We start from the raw sequence: 20,166 nt of genomic DNA on the forward strand, positions 1-20,166 counted from the left end.
CTACATTCTGGGTCTTCTCTATGCAAAGATCACTCTAGCAGTCAGTAGGAAGAACAGATTTTGTACAGACAAGACAGAAAGCAGTACATTCAGTGGTGAAGCTATTGTAATAATTGAGATGAAAGTTAATAAGGACCCAGACTAGCAGAATGGCAATACAATAAAAAGAAGACAAGAGATAGGTCATTATTAAATCTAGTTAATAACTCAATTATTTTACTTTGATGTGCCTCGTGTACTCAAATCTTGATATTAACTACAACATTGACGACTGGTCACAAAGAACTAGAAGATAATATCAATCTAAAATAATTTGATAATGTGTGTATATTTTGTAAAATCCATTTATTATGAACCTCAGAAATAAAAGAAAAACCTGCCATTGTGGGTTCAATTATGTAGCAGATCAGTAATATCACCTGGTTTATAGAGATGTAACTTCAATAACATTGATTTGATTCCATCTCTTGATTGAGAAAGTTAGTGACACAATTAAATTTCTAGTCATCTGGAACTGAGGAACAGGAAGAACTAAATGTGGTCAATATAATGATGGTACTGCTGTTTCATTATCATCCAGGTAACCTTCTCAGGGTTGTTGAAGAATCTTTCTTTAACAGAGGAGGTGAAATGAGAGCACTACATCTTCCTAGGAAGATCCAGTCATTCATATACTTATTCATTCACCCGGCCAATATTTAGTGAGCATTCACTATATGCCAGAAAGAATATTAGGTTTTGGGTAAATAGAGATAAAGGAGATAAAGTTGCTGCCTTCAAGGGACCCATATTCTAGATAATAGCCCATATTCTAGTAACAGCAGTGGCCAAGAGAGGTTAAAGCAACTGGGTAATGTGTTACAACAGAATATAGGGCACATTGAGGCAGTAGACCTGGATGTCAGAAAAGGGGGGAAGGGATGGGGTGGTCATAAATTTTGCCCAGAAAAAGGAATATCTAAGCCTTAATGAATGAGAAGTGATAATTAAAGAATAATAAAATGTACTCACATTTAAATATTAGGACTTTATATTTCTTACACTAATAGCTTGAGCTGTTTTCTCTAAAAGTTTAATACAGGTATATAGTTAAAGATATTTTAATTTTTCTTTTAATGCTGTAGTAAGAAATATGTCCAGTTATTATTTCTAAATTTCTAAATTTACTGTTTAATTAAAATTTAGTAAAACTAAACACTATTGTAACATTGCATTCTTAAGAGATAAAGATGAAAACATCAGCCTTTTCTAGAATACATTGGTAAATTAAAAGAAAAGATTACCATACAGAGAGCCACATACTCCCTAGCCCTCTCCTCTTGGCTCCTAAAATTTATCATGGGCTGTTGTTTTCTGGATTGTTATTTAGGAGCAAACATGTATTTAATTGAGACTGTTGATATGGAAATTTTCCATAATCAAAATTCTAGTGTTGAAATACTTCTATAGACCATGTAACCCAACCTCCCATTTTTTGCATCTGAAGGTAAATTGAGGCTCAGAGCATTTAAGTGGCCTACAAGTTTATGCATTAAGCTTCTTCAAGAACTAGAAATAAAATCCAAATCTCCTTGAAATACAATTTTCTTTCCACTTTTGTAATTTTCTGATATAATTAGCTGTTATTTTATGGTACAACTCTTGACCAAAATTTGGCATAGTTCAACTATTGCCTGTTCCTCTTTCTGTAGATCCCATATTGAAGGAAATTATCACCTACCTTGCCAAATACCTGTCATTCCAGGATCCTCTGTCCTACAAATCCAATTTGTCATCATGTCCTGTTAGTTCTACTTTTAAATAAGTTTCAGATATATTCCCTCCTCATTATCCTTCCTGCTGTTGATCTAATGAGAGCAGTTACCATGTCCAACTCTGATTACTTTAAAAATTTTCCTACCTTCAGTCTCTCCTCCAATCTAACCTGCTACTTGCACTAGAATAAACTTTTAAGATGGTAGTTCTGATCATTGTCTGCCATTTAAAGTCCTCCAATGGCGGACTGCTGCCATAGGACAAAGTCCAAGAGTACCAGATACAACATGATCCAGCCCCCAACCATATCTCCCACCATAACCCCACCGGCACCCTGTAAGCAGTCTCCTGAAGGTGAAATGCTGTGTCTTGCCTCTATGCATGTTGTGTCTCTCCTTAGAATACCCTCCTCCTCCTTACCATGTAGCTAACGTATTCTCACCTTTCAAGATACCCTCAAGTGCAATTATCTCTAGGGAGTCTTTACTGGCATTCCTCCAACACCTGGAGGTGTTAGATGCCTCATTTTTAAGTTCTCAAAACATTTTGGGCATAAATCAATCAGAGCATTACCCAACTGCAGTATTAACTATAAATTTACATGTCTATCTCTTCCACTAACCTTGAACTTCTTAAAGGTAGGGACCCACTTTCATCTCTGCACCACTAGAACCTAGCACAATAATTAAAACATAATTTGCGCACAATAAATACTTGTTGAATAAAAGAAGAAATGATTAAAACTGAATAAAGGAAATAAAGAATAAGTGAATGAACATCTATAATGCAAATAAAACAGAAGCCATACTTTAAAATATAATTATAGAGACAGGGACCTGAGAAATGATTTTGTTACACAAGTCTAATAGATAAAAGAAATATGCAGTTTTTGAGTCTATGTATTACTACTGCAAATAGAAGTATATTTACGGATTAGAAATTTTTTGTGGGAATATGTTTTGTAGTAAAATTTCACCTGCATTTTAACTGCTTTGATTTTTAAGCTAAAAGGTCTTTTGAGGGTGCTCAAGTCTTCTGTACAAAATGGTTGAGTTTTTAAACTCCTGGTCATGAGATCTTTTTTCTGACTTTTTGATCAACTAATGAGATACCCACTAGCACTAGACATCTCATGAATAGACAACATGGTGGCCTGTCTTCAGTGATTGCTTTACTGCAAGTGCTGCAAAACTTGGGTGCAGTGGTATGAACTAATTCTAAATAATATCTAATTCTAAAAAAAAAAATCTAAAAATAATATGCACTAATTTGAAAACTAATTCTAAATAATACAAATGCAATGGACAAGAGTATGTATCAAAAGAAAAAGGTATGTCCCTCACCATTTCAAACTCTGGTTAAATGTCACAGCAAGTCTTCCTTTGATCTTTTCTGTGACCTTTTCAAGCACTAATTATTTTTTTAATGATCTATGAATTCAAATACATGTTTGTCATTGCCCTTCCTATGACGCATTACAGGGTATTAGCAAAGCAAAATAAATCTGATATTGAAGGTTTAATTGCACAGCTTTTGCATACGCTTTAATAGGCAATGCAAAGCCTTCTCAGCAGGTGCACTATGAGATGAAGTGATTTTTCATGAATAATTCATTATTTTTTTAAAAGCACTTCTGCTAAGATACAATTTGCAGTAATGTTTTTCAAGAGAGATCAGTGAAAATCTGAAGCTGTCATTGCCAATTTGTTTTAGTTCAGATTCAAAAGGTCACCCACTTGACACAATGGAAACTAGAAATGCCCTTTTGTTTTTTTTATGTCAATATGGTACACTTCATATTTTCTAAAATATTTTTGAGACCTGCAACATAAGGAATTTTATACTACCCAACAAAAATTACTTAGAAAAAATAAAATTTTATAAAAATTCCCAATTAATTAATTTCAGTAGAATTCTCTAACAAGGTGGAGATCATCTCAGAACCCCCTGCTGTAAAATATCTGGGAGAATTTATGTAAAAATGCCATCTTACTCTACCATGAAAGTCTGTGACTCAAATCATGGCCCTAAACAGACTGTCATTAAAAATGTAATTTTTTTTTTCCTCAAAGAGAGATGAAAGCCTCCTATAATACTATTTTATACGCAAGATTATTGTATATGGTATATGGAAGACAGGGAGATAATAACCTCATTTTTAAGATGAAAAACTGATAGCATGAAAGATTGAAAGTCATAAAATTAAGCTAAGAGATAAGACCAAGATTCAGGAATAAAACACCTTTATTAAGTGCTATTATTGCCCAGGACAATAAAAATACTATAACCATGGGCATTTTTTCTTCATACAAAGCACGTTTGCATTATAGGCAGTAGATATTATGCTATATGCTATATGCAATAAGGAATATAGCCTACTTTAGAGTTAAGGGACAAAATAAAGCAGAATATAAGACATGTTATGAATATATATATTCTGAGTTATTTATCCCCCAAAATAAAATTTGGAATATATTCCTTATTGCATATAGCATATATCATGGGATGGGTTACCTATAATTCAAATATGCTTTGTATTAAGAAAACACCCTAAAAAATAAAATTTGGATAGACTATATTCTTTATAAATATTACACTATACTTCTTATCTAACATAAGAATATTTTTCTTAAAAATACCTTATATCCTTATATCAGTACCTTTTATGTCTACCATTACTCAAAAACATTTAAAAAATTACCTAAGCCCTAATGGTTTTTGGCTCAGCATAGCATTTCAGTATAGGTCACAGATCCAAAAAGGTGAAGAGCCCTTTCTAGGTTTTAAAGAGAGAAAGAATGGACCTTTGTTTTTGACAGAATTAAAAAAAAAAAAAAAAGAATAAGTAAACTGTTAGAACAGGTTCAGAAATAATGTTCACTGCAACTTTACCTGATTGGCTTGATTAAGGCAAGAAATCCCTATGACTTGGAAAAGTTCTCAGAAGCTCTGCTGTTCTAGGGGTTGGGAGGTTGAAGTGGTTGCTGACACTGATACTGGTGGAAGCAGCAGGGACTGAAACCAGACGTTTTAACCGAAGTTCTGAATTAATTTCCTGTCATCAGCAACCTCAGATCATGGTGGTTATCTATGTCCTCCAGGAAGCATTTCCTCCTCAGCTACCGTTGTCACTAGCTAGACCCCAAGACCTGACCTTTACTGCCCACCTGCTTATACTCACCAATCTTTGTCTTATATTTTTCCTTACACTCTTCTTTCTGGTTTACTTCTTAATTCAGACAAGTGACACCTGAAACCACCCCTCAGGTGAAAGTGAACGCCCTGACAAGACCTCCCCCTGGCACAGACCACCCAGACCATTTGAGCTAAACCCCCCACTCATGTCTGTGCAGATGGACCATGGAGTGACCCCTGGAATGACCAGCAATTACCTTTACCTCATTCTAATACTAATCTCTGCCCAAGGAGGAGCCTCAGTCTCATTTACATAGCATGCATTATACATCAACGCCTGTTTCCTTAAGGTACATGTGTGACCTTATGCCTGTCTCTACATATCATGACAAGGCTTCCCTATCCAAAAATTTATCTTTACCCTAAACAAAAGGTACCCATTCATCCTCCCTCAGGGAGTCACTGTGTTGGAAGCTATTCCCAGTGATCACCTTATTTGCTAGAAATATTGTTGACTTTTTGGGACAACTCCACCTGGTGTATCTGACTCACCAAGGAGCAAACTCATGTTGGTTCGCTCACACCTTCAGTATCAGGTTCTCTATTTGATTACTTTGCTTTATCATTCACTTCTCTTACAGCCTCAGAAAGAGAGGGTGCTTTTCCAACACTGACTCCCAACCTCTCTGTCCCAATTTTGGGGCACATGAAAGGTGCCAAAAATAAACTATGATTTGGACACAGGATCTAGAGCAGGCCCCACCCCTTGTTTTCTAACATCTTCTATTATGCACCAGGGTACTTTCTCCTAAGTTTGATTCTTAAGATACATACAAGCAAACAAAACCAACCACTCAAAAAAATATTTCTTAGATCCTCAACTTCTTGTTCATTTACTTCTCTTTTTACCCTTCCTATATTCAGGCTCCTTGTTAAGAAATCTCTAAGACTGAGCAAGAGACGTAAAACTCAACAATAAGAAAACAAAGGACCCAATTAAAAAATAGGCAAAAGATCTAACCAGAGAAAATATACAGATGGCAGATAGGCATATGAAAAGATGCTCAACCATGGTCAATGGTCAATGCTCAAAGTCCAGGATCTCATCATTAAAATCAGGTCTATATGTGGATGGACCCCTCAGATGCGGTAACTTTTTTTTCCTTTTTGAGAATTAAAGATGCCTAATTTCCAAATCTAAAAGTTGAAAATAAATTATTAACTTCAAGGTAAAAACCTCCTTTCTTTCTGTCATTAGCAAATCTCACATCATCTATCATATATATATATATATATATATATATACACACACACACATATATATACACATATATATGTATGTATATATATATATGTTAAGCATATATATATGTTTAAGCGGGTGTGTAAGAAGTGCTAAAGAGAAGGAGACATTTCAGGATAGCTTAACTGACAATTACCAGGTTCACTGATTAAATTTGACAAATGTCTTTATTAAATGTTTATTTGAATCCAAAAGACTGACCAAAAAATCAGTTTAGCTGGTAGATTAGAACCAGATGCTTGATTAATATAACTTTTCTCCATCCTATTTTTGTGTATAAAGGTGATATTTATGGCAATTTTCAACTAATATTAAGGAATTTAAAAACAGATATTTTATCATGCTCCCTAAAGTAGTTGAAACTCTTTAATTCACAAATGACAGAAGCTCACTTCACACTAGTATAAGTACAAATGCAAAAAAGGCATTTATTGGTCCATGTAACTGGGAACTGTAAGAGTGGATCTGGATTCGGATTAAATGGGATGTCAAATAACACTATCAGACCCTCCAGCCTCCCTCTCTCTCTGGGCCTCAGAACCACTTCTCTGAGAGTGTTAGTAAACTCTCTTTTCTAGGTACATACCAATCCATCAAATGATCACAAGCAAGGAGAGATTTCTGCCCTTTGAAAGTCAAAATACAAAATTCCAGAGAAGGCCTCTGGACCATCTTGGTCGCTACCTGTTGCTGGGCAGATCCTTGAGCCAGAGGCAGTATACTGTCATCACAGAATGGGAATGGAAGAGGGCCAGTCTCCTAAAGGAAAGCAGGTGTTACCATGTTACAAGAGAAGGAAGGAAAGAGCTTTGGGACAGACTGAAAAAATGGTTTCAATATAATGTCTAATTTTACATCTAAATCAATTATTATATAAATTATCTAGCCATTCCTAAAAGTTACAAAGAAATCAGTATCTGAATTCAGGCCACTATTCCACTCATGCAAATTAATAATCTTGATAGTCATTCATATTCATTATGTGTATAAACTTTCAATACCTTGGTATTCAAGGATTCAAACTTGACTAGAAGAATATATGTATTTGTTTTTTGTCTGAACCGAGTTGTACATTATATTTGTCTGAGTACATTGGTGTTGTACATTAATGTTAAAATAGTTTTTAGGTACAATTCAAATTTAAAAATTCTTCAATTTAACTTTTCCAATAAAAACACAGTATATGCAAACATAGCATGTTTAAAAAAGTACTCTTTCTCCAATAAGAAGTTGATACTACTGACATGTTGTTGACATGTTTTTTTATTTTGAATTGTATTTTTTTAAACTTTTTAAATTTAAATTCAATTAATTAACATATAATATCTTAGTAGTTTCAGAGGTACAGGTCTGTGATTCATCTGTCTTATATAATACCCAGTGCTCATTACATCACGTGCCCTCCTTAATTTCCGTCACCCAGTTACCCCATCCCTCCACCCCTCTCCCCTCCAGCAACCCTCAGTTTGTTTCCTATGATTAAGAGTCTTCTGTGGTTTGTCTCCCTCTCTGGTTTCATCTTGTTTTATTTTTTCCTCTTTTCCCCCACAATCCTTTGTTTTGTTTCTTAAATTCAACAGATCATATGATAATTGTCTTTCTCTGATTGACTTATTTCACTTAGCATAATACCTTCTAGTTCCATCCACAACATTTTTTGTTTTCAAATTATACACTGATATGAGAAAAGAGAAAAAATGAATAACATTTAAGATGAACTCACTTATAACTACCACCCAGATCATAAAGTAGAATTTTGCAAGCCACCCAGAAGCCCCTCCATGTAACCCATCACCATAACGAGTCCCTCTTGCCCCTAAATATAACCACTATCCTGACATTTATAACAATTACTTCCTTCTGTTTCATTGTATTTTTATCACCTAAGTATTATTGAATTAATTAAACAAGGAGACCATCAGATCAAAATGACTCTAATACCGAGGCCTATGAAAGTAAGCAAACCAAAATGCTTAAGCCTGTAAATGCCTCACAGTTATGAAATTGAAACCTAAGGACAGCCAATCACAACCAACCAACTAGGCTTTAAGCTATAGCCATTCAATAATTTTCTTACTTTGCTTCCACCTTTTCTCCTAACCACTTCCGGTTAGGCACTGTCCAGTTAGAACGGATTTTTGATCAAATAAACTCTTAAAATTTTTAATATGCCTCAGTTTATCTTTTAACAGTATGTATCCCTAGACACCATAGTTTAATCTTAGCCCCCTTTTAAAATTTTGCTGTGTCTTTTAAGTATTTGTTAATCTATAGGTTCCTCCTTCACCCCTTTCTGCCCTTAATAATTTATCTATTAAAAAACCTGGGGCATTGACCTGTAGAATATCCCAGCAGGTTCCCTTAGCAGTTTACTTCTTTCAAGTCTATTTCTTCAGCTCCCTCAGTGATCCTTTGAGGTCCCTAACAATCCTGAATAAATCCTTTTCTGTTTAACTGGCTAGAGTGAGTCCAAGTGCCTGTAGCTAAGAACCCTGATTACAATGAGAATAACATTTTTATTACAAAGTTAATTTCACATATATAATTTTATACATATGTAAAGTCAAATGTAGGATGAAGATAAAAGTTATCTGTGAGAGAATGCTTATTGAAATTTTTATTACCATAGGCAAAAAACAACCCATATCACGAGGAACAGTGTTTTAGCTTAGTTTCTTAAAGCCATGTAGACATTAAGATGGCAAATATTTCTAAAGACATTTATCACTTCTTAGAACTTCATATGGACATCTCAATGGGATTAAAATTGGTAAAGATATGTGTTAATGTGAATGAAAACTTCCAGGCAGAGAAACATGTCATGAGAGACTTGTGGCAAAATTTAGGTATATTTCCAACAAAACCCAAATTAGCTATATCATTTGAAAATAAAATAAGATTTAATCTTTAATAAGCATAAACAATGTATATGATACTCCCCAAAACTAGAGGTAATCATTTATCTTTATATTCAGGTTGAAATTCTTATATAATTTAAATAAAACCAAAAACAAAAGACTCAAAACATGGACAACATCCTTAACAAAAAGTGAAGTCTGTAAGTATGAAGTGACTTTAAGTGTGACCATTAGATGTAAGGTAGGAAAGACCAATCAAGCTGCAGAATTAGGGCTTGAAGGGAGCCAGGAAACTTGTAAGATTACTTACAAACATTCACTGTCATCATTATAACCCAATACCTTTATTGACTACCTTATTCTATAAATACATAAGAAAAAACCTGAGGAATAAAAGCTGGATAATAATTTAATAAACTTACCACATATTTTATATGTTTTCCATTTTACCAGGCAAAGGTCCAGAAGTGTAATTACTGTTTTAGTGAAATGTATCTTTGGCATCACCCAGAGTGGATGAAAGCTCTCCAGTAACAGTGCCTAATAAAAAGATAAGAAAATAGTGCCAAGATATATAATAAGAATGTATAGGTCATAATACGTGATGACAAAGACATTAGCAGAGATAATGCTAAAAATCTATACCTTACATACATGATAAATTAATATAAAGAGTGACCTATTCCAAAATACCTAGCTCAGAACAAATCACTGTTGTATTCCAAGCATTTCCTTATTCAGTTATGTTTTACTTAATACCAAAATTCATTTACACTCCAACATATGTCTATAGAGCACTAAAAGACAACAGCCTACAACAGGAATGGCAAGTGTGCAGCAGGCATGGTGGTATTTGTACCAGTCCTACATTTACATCAGATATTTCTAACTGATCATAGTTCACTCTTACGTGAGTCCTGGGCAAAGATTCAGAGTCTTTCTTAACTCAGTGTTCTTGGTAGCTACTATTAATTGAACAAACACAGGTGATCCTTGAGATAAAATCTATTTGCCCTCCTGGCCTGGAGTAAATAGGCAAGAAAATAAGCTTGTATTATTCAGCAAAAGATGAGTCAAAAAACGGCCAGTAATAAACAATAACAATATGCATCATGGATAATTTCTAAGAACAATGCTTTATAATGGGAAAAGTTATTAACTTAGATTTGAAAAGTCATTTCTTCAAGTGGTATGATAGTCAAATAATTTCAATGTTTTTCAAACCATATTGTCTAATCTTCTATACTACAGAGTACTTATATCCATTCTTATAAAAGTAATATTCCATAAAAAGTAATATACTGCGAATACCCTTTACAATGCATGTTTCTGAAGAAAGCACATGTGTAAAATAGACTAACCATGTTGCATCAAATTTTGATATGTAAATGTATGCTTCTTTGGAAATATAAATTCAACTTAAAAAAATTATTGAGTTTCTACTATTGGCAACAGTGCTGTAGAGGTTACTGTGTGTGATTCAAATTATGTGCTCTGGAATCCTAATGCTTGGAGTGAAATCCTGGCCCCACCACTCACTAGCTGTGTGGTCTTGGAGCAAGTAACTTCTCTAAGTCTGAGTTTCCCCATCTATAAAATGTGATAAAAATACCTATGTCATTGTAAGTTGTATAGACTAAAGAGATATGATACTGCAAGCCAAACTATAGCATCTACCTCTAGTAAACATTCAACAATTTCAGGTATCATTGTTATTGTTGTTCTTATTATTATAAAAGTTACTATTATTATTATTATTATTATACAAAGACCAATAGGATTCATTTATTATTTTCAACTCTTGCTTCAAGAGTCTGGAAGCATGGAGTAGGAGAATAGGTGGAAATTGAGAGATGGGAGGAAGAAATAGAATATGTATCACAGAATAATACTGCTATAATATATAACAGAATAATATTGGAATATTGATATAAAAATTGCTATATCAATTCAACCTGGACTGTAAGAATTCAAGAATATAGGTGAAAGGATTAAGTCCTCACTGAGAAGATAAAATTTGAGAAAGACCTGGAAAGATGCACATGATTTCAGCAGACAGAGGATCAACATGAGTAGAGCCAGAAAGAAAGCAGAGGACATGTTTGGAGAGTAATGAGCCAAGATAATAGCAGCGAGTAGGGAAAAATGTAAAAATATAATTTAAAAGGCACACTGAACCATATTTTGAAGGGCCAAGAATGTTATGCTGGATTGAATTTTTTAATTGAAATATAATTAAGATACAATGTTTCTTCAGCTTCAGGCATACAACATACTGATTCAACAATTCTATACATTACTGTAATGTTATTACAATATTATTGACTGTATTCCCCACTCTGGACTTTTAATCTCCATGGAAATTAAGTTAGAGACTCAGCATGTAATCTGGACCTAGAAGTCTGTTATAATACTAAGCCATAATCAAGCGCCTTTTGTGAGGCAATGATGACCCCAGCCCCAAAACTTAAGAGGCCAGCCAAGTGTACTTTATTATTTCTTTACTTCAAATTATAAAAAATATTATTTTAATTAACATTTTAGAATTACAGAGAAAGTCTCGTAAAATCTAATTTATTTCAGAATTTTCACAATGATACTCAAACCTGTTTTATCCCTAATAATAACCAGTAAATAGAGACTATGTAGAAAAGCTTTGCAAAACTGATATTTTAAACATATAAAAATACCTGGATAATAACCCATATTAATAGAAACATCTTAAATATCAAAAGACAATCTCTAAATACTTATTATAAAAGTAATTATTGAGTTCTAAATTCTATATTCAGCTAAAAAGCAGTGGATTTGGTTTTAGAATGACTACAAAATGGGTGAAAAACTTCTCTTCAAACAAGGTTACCTATTTAAGGAAATAAGATACACATGTTTAAAAAAAATTAAATACCAGGTTAAATGGCAAAATGAAGACGAAAGTAGAGGAGGCTAACTTTTTTTTAAGAGCTACATAATATACATCTTGTAGCTCATTGAATCCACCCACCAGCCCTGGTTTTGCAAGAAGTCACCAATAATCCTTGTTCTTGCTAGCACAGAAGGCTAAGCCTGGGCTATGGAGCTAGAAGTTCAAATGTTAGTGCTGCCCTTTAGAGGCTTTGTGATCTTGGGCAGATGATTAAACCTCTAAGTCTCCGTTTCTTCATCTGTTAAACTGGAAAAGTAATAGCATTTAATGTGCAGACATGGTGTGAAGGGCAACTAAGGAAGTATGCGTGAGATAATAATGCCCTATGAGAGCATTTATACAAAGTGCTCTCTAAGGAATCCTAGTCCTAGAAAATTATGACCAGAAAAGATTCTATAGTCTTATAGACTGATGCTTGAAAAATCCTATGTAGAATTTCTACATAAACTGTTCTATTGTTTGATAAATAAATAATCTCCCAAAACTCACAAGTAGAAAAAAATAGAAATAGAAGTACAATATTTAATAAAACTGGGCGATATCTTCAAACCCAAAATACTATATAAGAAGGAAATAAACAGACCCGTAATGCATTTAGCAAAATGGTTGCTGTTATACCTCAGAGATTTCCAAAGATAATAATTGGAAGAAAGTTTGTTCCACAGATCCATGATGACGTTCATAGTTCAACACTCAGAGGTGACAGAATTAAACAAGTTGAGTTGAAAACAGGAAGATTGGTGGAAAGTCTAAAAAGGAAAATTAAATATTGAGGCCCCTACCATAACCTCCATATCTCTAAGTGAATAACTGTAACCACCACCACTGACCATCCTGAGAAATCAGCCTTTTCTGTACCTATTGAACCAGAGAGGCAAGAGATTCAGAGACACCAGGCACCATGGTGGATAGCAGGGCAGGGGAGCAGGACGGTGAATGGGGAGGAAGAATGAAATATGGGGAGTATGAGGTTGCCTGAAAAAGAAAAACTGAAATTGCATATTCAAGTTTAAATAAATATCTCAAAATCATAAATTGAGGATAGTATGAGTACATAATTTAAAAATATGGAGGTAAATATTTAAAAATAGCTAAAAGTTGAAAGTGGTACCAACAGGGAAGGCTGTTTTGATGATTAGAAGAGATATAGCAGGAGACTGCATTTTTAGTTATAATCCTTTTAACACTATTAGATTTTATTAAGTATTCTTCCATGTATTTTTTTTTTATTTAGAAAGTATTTGAAGATGGGGCAGATCACAAGAGTCCCTAACCATGTCCTTATTCTGCAGCCTTCAGACATTAAAAATTTGGTAAAGTGCACTTTCATTTTCTTTCTTTTTTTTTAATTGAAGTATAATTGACATATAACATTCTATTACTTTCAGGTGTACAACATAATCATTTGATATCTGTATATATTGTGAAATGATCACCACAATAAGTCTAGTTGACATCCATCACCATACATAGTTACAAAAAATATTGGGGCGTATGTTATAAGGACTTCTAAAATCTACTCTCGGGCGCCTGGGTGGCTCAGTTGGTTAAGCGACTGCCTTCGGCTCAGGTCATGATCCTGGAGTCCCTGGATCGAGTCCCGCATCGGGCTCCCTGCTCGGCGAGGAGCCTGCTTCTCCCTCTGACCCTCCCCCCTCTCATGTACTCTCTCTCATTCTCGCTCTCTCAAATAAATAAATAAATCTTAAAAAAAAATAAAATAAAATAAAATAAAATCTACTCTCTTAGCAACTTTCAAATATACAATACAGTATTATTAACTCTAGTCACCACGTTGTACATTATATCCTCATGACTTATTTTTTTCAAACTGGAATTTCATAATTTTTGACATCCTTTATGTACTTCACTCACCCTCCACCCACCCTCCTGCCTCTGGCAGCCACCAATCTCTCCTCTGTACCTATGAGCTTGGTTTTTGTACTCGTTGGTTTGTTTAAATCCCACATATAGCACTTTTATTTTCTTAAGTGGTCCATGAGCACATTAAGGGACTTCAAATTTAAAATCAGAAAAATACAAACTATTTTAAATATCATAGAACTCCTTTTTTTTTTTTTAAAGATTTTATTTATTTGACAGATAGAGATACACAGCGAGAGAGAGAACACAAGCAGGGGGAGTGGGAGAGGGAGAAGCAGGCCTCCCGCAGACCAGGGAGCCCGATGCGGGGCTCGATCCCAGGACCCTGGGATCATGACCTGAGCCGAAGGCAGACGCTTAACGACTGAGCCACCCAGGCGCCACCATAGAACTCCTTTTTGATGGCTGGCATTTGAACACCCATATGCTCCACATTTTACATACCCACTGCCCCAGGTTTCTCTACCCCTGCCCAGATAACAGACATCCAGGGTGCTTCCAGCTCACCTCCATGAACATTTCTACAAAGAAAATCCCCATGTATGCCCCCTTAATTCCTCTTAGATATATACTCAGAAGTAGAATGATGGGTTTACACTTACACTTCTTCTAAATAAGTCATGCTACGTTGTTCTCCACTAACACCAGGAATGCAATAGAGTATCTTATACCTTCATGTCTCAGTTGCTACTATCCATCTTTCTAATGTCTGCTAGTCTAGTGATTTAAAGTCATAGCTAAATGTTGCTTTAATGAGCATTTCTTATATTACTCATTATTTTGACCATCTTATCCCAGGCCTCTTAATTTTCTAAGTTTGCTCTTCTTTAAATTTTGTGTTAATCTATTTTTACCTTTCTCCTGGGGTGTATTTTTCTAGTTGATTTGCAAGAGTCACTTGCATATTTTAAATATTAAACCCCAGTTATTATTGGATTTTGCAAGTAGCTTTCTACTTCCAGTTAGTGATTGTTGTCCAAGGAGTCCTTAATTGAACAGAATATTTAATTTCAGGTAATGTTATCATTCCTGGTTTTTAAGTTTAAGAAATCCTTCTGAGTTCTTGACATAGACTATGGAATTTTATGCAGCAGTTAGAAGCTACATTAGATGTACAAGTAACAACATGAACAATGTCAAAAAGGAGGACTCAGTTTTAAAAGAAATAAAATGAAAAATATAAGATACTACTTATATTAATTAAGAATATATTAATATAAACAATATGCTTTTGGAGGAACATATTCAAATTTAAATACATAGATTAAAAATATTTAGTTTTCAAAGAGGGGAAAATGAAAGTGAGGTATGAGAGAAAAAAGAGAAAGAAGGAAAGAAAGGAAGCTTTGTATGGACCAATGAGAAAAATAAGTCATGGACTGAAAAATGCGGTTAGTTCAATTAACTGCACCTAAATTTCAAAACAAAGTTGATCCATATAAATGAAATCCAGAAGTCTGATCAAAAGCTACATCAGGGGGTGCCTGGGTGGCTCAGTTGGTTAGGCTAGGCTTCTGCCTTCAGCTCGGGTCATGATCCCAGGGTCCTGGGATGGAGCTCATTGGGCTCCCCACTCAGCCGGGAGTCTGCTTCTCCCTCTGACCCCCACCCCGTGCACTCTCTCTCTCACTCTCTCTCTCTCAAATAAATAAAATCTAAAAATTAATTAATTAATTAATTAATTAATTATTTAAAAGCTACATCAGTACAGAGGACCAACTCTACCTTAGGATACTTACAGATAAAAATAAGGATCCATAATTACTAGAATCAGAATTGAATATTTATTTTCAAAACAGATTAAGTTTTTATCACTATGTGAACACAGATTTCCTGTGAGCTTTTTAGAATTTTTTTCCTTTGCTTAGGATTTTGAAGAACTATGTAGTAATTAAATGAGTAGTTCTTAATCCTCTAAGTTTGAAGGACTGGTGAAATTCCAAAATTAATTATTTATAGGTCTGACCAAGTGTTGCAGACATTTTATTTGGCCAAATAAGTATATCTTATAAATCAATGCCAACCACCATTTATTATTACCATAATTTCTAAATAACAGGACTATGGAAATTCATAACAATAAGGGCATAATCTCAAAATAAAGGATAATTCTTAAATCAAACACATTCAGTTTTATGCAAAATATACATTATCCTTATTTTTCTCACTGTATTATGAACTAGTGAAAATGTATTGTGGTAGAATGACATTTAGGAAATACTGAACTAGAAATTATCAATAAAATCAAACACTCCAGGAATGCAGTTCTACATTATAGTCACAGAAAGAAGATGTAGCTTGTTTCTGTACTAAGGATTATGCAAAATCCAAAGTATATGCCAAAAATAAATGTTATATGTATCACTAATAATTAAGCAAACTAATTGTTAACTTTAATATGTTAGAAAGCAATATAAAATAATTTTCAACTGATATCTTAATATTTGATCTTCAAAAAATTCTTCTGAAATGAAACTTGTCAATATTCTGGTATTCTGAATTGTTCTTTAAAAATACCTGCAAAATCTCTAGAAAATGAGGCTCTGGGTGTGGGGCCACAGTGCCGGGAATGTCCAGGGCCCAACTAGATGAGATGCACACTCTGCTGCACCAGGCTCAGCTGGTGTCTGCCCTGCCTGAGGTTTGCTGCGTTCCAAAATGGCTGGGCAGTTGGACCAGACCGTCAAGTACTACACCCTGGAAAAGATCCAGAAGCACAACCACAGCAAAAGCACTTGGCTGATCCTGTACCACAAGGTGTACGATGTGACCACGATTTCGGAGGAGCATCCTCGTAGGGAAGAAGTCTTAAGGGAACAAACTGGATGCTACTGAAAACTTTGAGGATGCTGGGCACTTTACAGATGCTTGAGAAATGTCCAAAACATACGTCACTCATCCAGATGACAGATCAAAGATAACTAAGACTCGGAAACTCTCATTACTACTTATTTCTAATTCCAGGTGGTGGACCACCTGGGTGATCCCAGCCATCTCAGCACTGGTGGTAGCCTGAATGTATACAGTCCAAGACTAAACACATTCTCAGAAGCCAATGAAAGAAAAGACTGCTTTGGGACCAGGGAGAAGGAGGCCAATGTTAACTGCTTCAACTGATGGAAACCGTCCCCTGAAAAATAATTTTATTTATTTTTTTTAAATTGCATAATATTTTTTACTATTTAATTCTTTAAAAATTACTTTCGTTGTTCAAGTGAATTGCTGGGAAAATGCAGTGTATCACTTAGAAAAAAGTCCATCAGATGGTACTTAGATGGCAATAGAATTTATAGTCTTTACCCATAGTTATTGATTCACTGGCATAGCCAAAGGCAAGGTTTACCAGGTATCAGGCCTTTATGAAATGTGTTGATTAATTCCTGTTTAGTTTCCATGATTGTGTATAGTTAAAAAAATAACCCAGGTATATAACCTTATATTTTTAGGACACAAACAGGTGTATGACTATACACATAATAGGTCAAACTTTGATGTTTATATTTATGTACCTTTGCTAGATGAATGCCACACAAAGTAAATTAAGTTTATAAAATCATAAAGGGTAGAAACCAACTTAAAGATATTGCCATAGACAATTATTTCTTATATATAATGGAGAGAGTTAGAAGATTGATTTTACTAATTTTTTGGACTTCAATTTTTATTTAAATTCTAGTTAGTTAATATGTAGTGTAATACTGGTTTCAGGAGTAAAATTTAGTGATTCATTACTTTCATATAGCACACAGTGCTCAACACAAATGCCCTCCTTAATACCCATCACCCATTTAGCCCATCCCCCAGCCCACCTCCCCTCTAGCAACCCTCAGTTTGTTCTTTATAGTTAAAAGTCTCTCATGGTTTGCTTCCCTCTCTATTTTTTTCCTTTCCCCTATGTTCATGTTTTGTTTCTTAAATTCCACATATGAGTGAAATCATATGGTATTTGTCTTCCTCTGACTTATGAAAATAATTTTAATACACCTATTTCCCTTTTTTCCTATACTAAAACCAAACCAAAAAGAACTCTTCTGTTCTTTCTACTCCTGAACTCTTAGAATGTGCCTTTTTGTTCATCAACTTTTTCTTGATGTTCTATCTCTACATAATTTACTTATTGTAGGCATGATCTTTTAAAAATATATCTAGCTTTGAAAATGTATTTTTAAAAATCTCTAGAAAATGGAAAGATCATAAGGCTATTCATCTTTTAAAATCTGAGTAGTCAATGATAGCTTGACAATATTAAAATCTGCTAACTGGCTTATTCTTAGACCAAATTGACCACTTATTTTGTGCTTTAATCTATTGAAGATGATAAATCTCACTGAGAAATTAATCTACTTAACTTCCATTTTGTCCTAAATAAAGATGAGCTAGATATTCCCCCATTCAAATCAAAAAGGAAAAAAGTCATTTAAATGGTATTCATAGGTTTTCTGTTTAAAAAAAAAAGTAAAAAAATTGTTAAAGTAAGTTACAAAAAATTAAAAACAACTTTTAAAATGTAAATATATTGCTGAAATCTTATTTCTTCCCAGTGTAATTATTAAATAAACATTAGGGACAAACTTTATGACAATTTTTTAAAATAGATGGCATATAGATAAACAGATGATGACAGAGAGAGAGAGAGAAAGAAAGAAATAGATACAACACCTAAGGTATATGCATGAATAACTGAATTTTGTGCTGATATAAATATTGAATTTTGTCAATTTAAAAAAATAAGTTAATGCTTAAACTCACATTCAAAACTTATTTGAAAAAACTATTAAAGATTTGAGACATCAACAAACTTTCCATTTCAATTTTAAATGTTCAAAAATTCCATGTAAAAGTGAAGCTGTCAGAAAAATTATGCAATTCAGTGAGATTGTCAACACAGAACAGAATTTTTCTTTTACTTTGTATTTCAGAAGTCTTCTTAGGAAGTTAAATTTTATAGGTGACCTACATTCTGCAGTCACCCCAGTCTGACTTGTCACAATATGGAATAAAAGTGTTATTCTCAAATTTGAGCACTTTATATTCAACATTTATAAGATGAAAGAAATAGACTGCCTAGTATATCTGGCTCGAAAGGAGTGTCAACTCAAAGGAAGCCTTTTATAAAAATCATAATATTACATCACTTTGAGTTCCATTTTAACGGGAACTAGTTACTGGGGCACAAGGAATTCTGAATATACTCTGATGCATATCACAATATGTCTCACCTGCAATTGCTTCCCATTTAGCCTTTATTCATAAATATTTGCCTTCTGTCTACATTCAACATACATCCACAGTAACCAGAACGAGATTTGTGAAATGCAAACCAGATGTGTTTCCTCAGCTTAGAAGTTTTCAGTGATTTCCCATTACCCTTAGTTAAGATAAATCTAAAATTATCCACATGGCCTGTAAGACCATGTGATATTGCCCCATCTCTTTCTCAAGCTTCATCCCAAGCTGCACCCCTTCTCATTTCCACACTCCATCCATATTGGCCTTCCTTAACTCCTCATCCATGCTCCTTCTCACTCCAGTGTCTTGTACATCTGTTCCTCCTGCCTGTAGTGCTCTCCTATCTCCTCCTCTTTCATTTAGCTAACTCCTAGCCATGCTCATCTCAAGCTGCATTACCTCAGGATGATTTTCCCAATCTATGTAAGTCCCCTGTTGTAAACTCCCAGATTTTTCTGCAATTCTCCATCATGGTACCTACCATCCTTGCAATTTCTTTTCTGATTTCCACCTGCTCAACAAAATTATGAATGCAAAAGGGCAAAGATTATGTCTATCTTGTTCACTGTTGCTTATCCTAGTACCTTCCATGGAGTAGCCAAATGTTTGATGAATATCTGAAGAACCAATTAAAAAAATGGAAAGAATTGGTATTTCAAAGCATCGCTAAGAATTTATATAGTAAATGAAAGGGTAGGAGAAAGTAGTAGTTAGTTTTAATGGATTTTACTTTAAATGTAAACAAAAGGAAGGAATAACAAAGATAAAAGCAGAAATAAGTAAAATATAAAAAGATAGAGAAAATCAAGAACACCAAAGTTTTTTCTTTAATAAATTGATAATGTCCTAGCAAGACCAATTAAGTATATTACCAACATCAAAAAATGAAACAAAAGACATCATTATAGATAATACAGACTTTAAAAGGATAATAAGAAGATGCTATGGAAAATTTTATGACAATGAATTTGACAAAAATGAAATGGGCACATCTGGAGAATGGATAAATAAATTTTGCTATGTTGACATTATGGATATATTACATGATATGTAGCAATATAAGGAGGAATATACTA

The 20,166-nt window shown here is 34.1% G+C and overlaps 1 long non-coding RNA gene and 1 pseudogene across 1 annotated transcript in view; one reads left to right on the top strand and one right to left on the bottom strand.

Annotated features, from left to right (window-relative positions):
* Positions 1-9,559: 9,559 nt before the first annotated feature.
* The window catches only part of LOC144381107 (uncharacterized), a 114,904-nt gene continuing 104,297 nt past the window's right edge, over positions 9,560-20,166 (bottom strand). The window contains exon 4 of the long non-coding RNA XR_013445677.1: positions 9,560-9,591. This is a non-coding gene — a long non-coding RNA (uncharacterized LOC144381107). The remainder of the gene's footprint in view (positions 9,592-20,166) is intronic.
* Positions 16,520-16,877, top strand: LOC118528554 (cytochrome b5 pseudogene; annotated as a pseudogene).

This window comes from Halichoerus grypus, chromosome 2 (genome assembly GCF_964656455.1).
Source record: "Halichoerus grypus chromosome 2, mHalGry1.hap1.1, whole genome shotgun sequence".
Lineage (NCBI taxonomy): Eukaryota > Metazoa > Chordata > Mammalia > Carnivora > Phocidae > Halichoerus > Halichoerus grypus.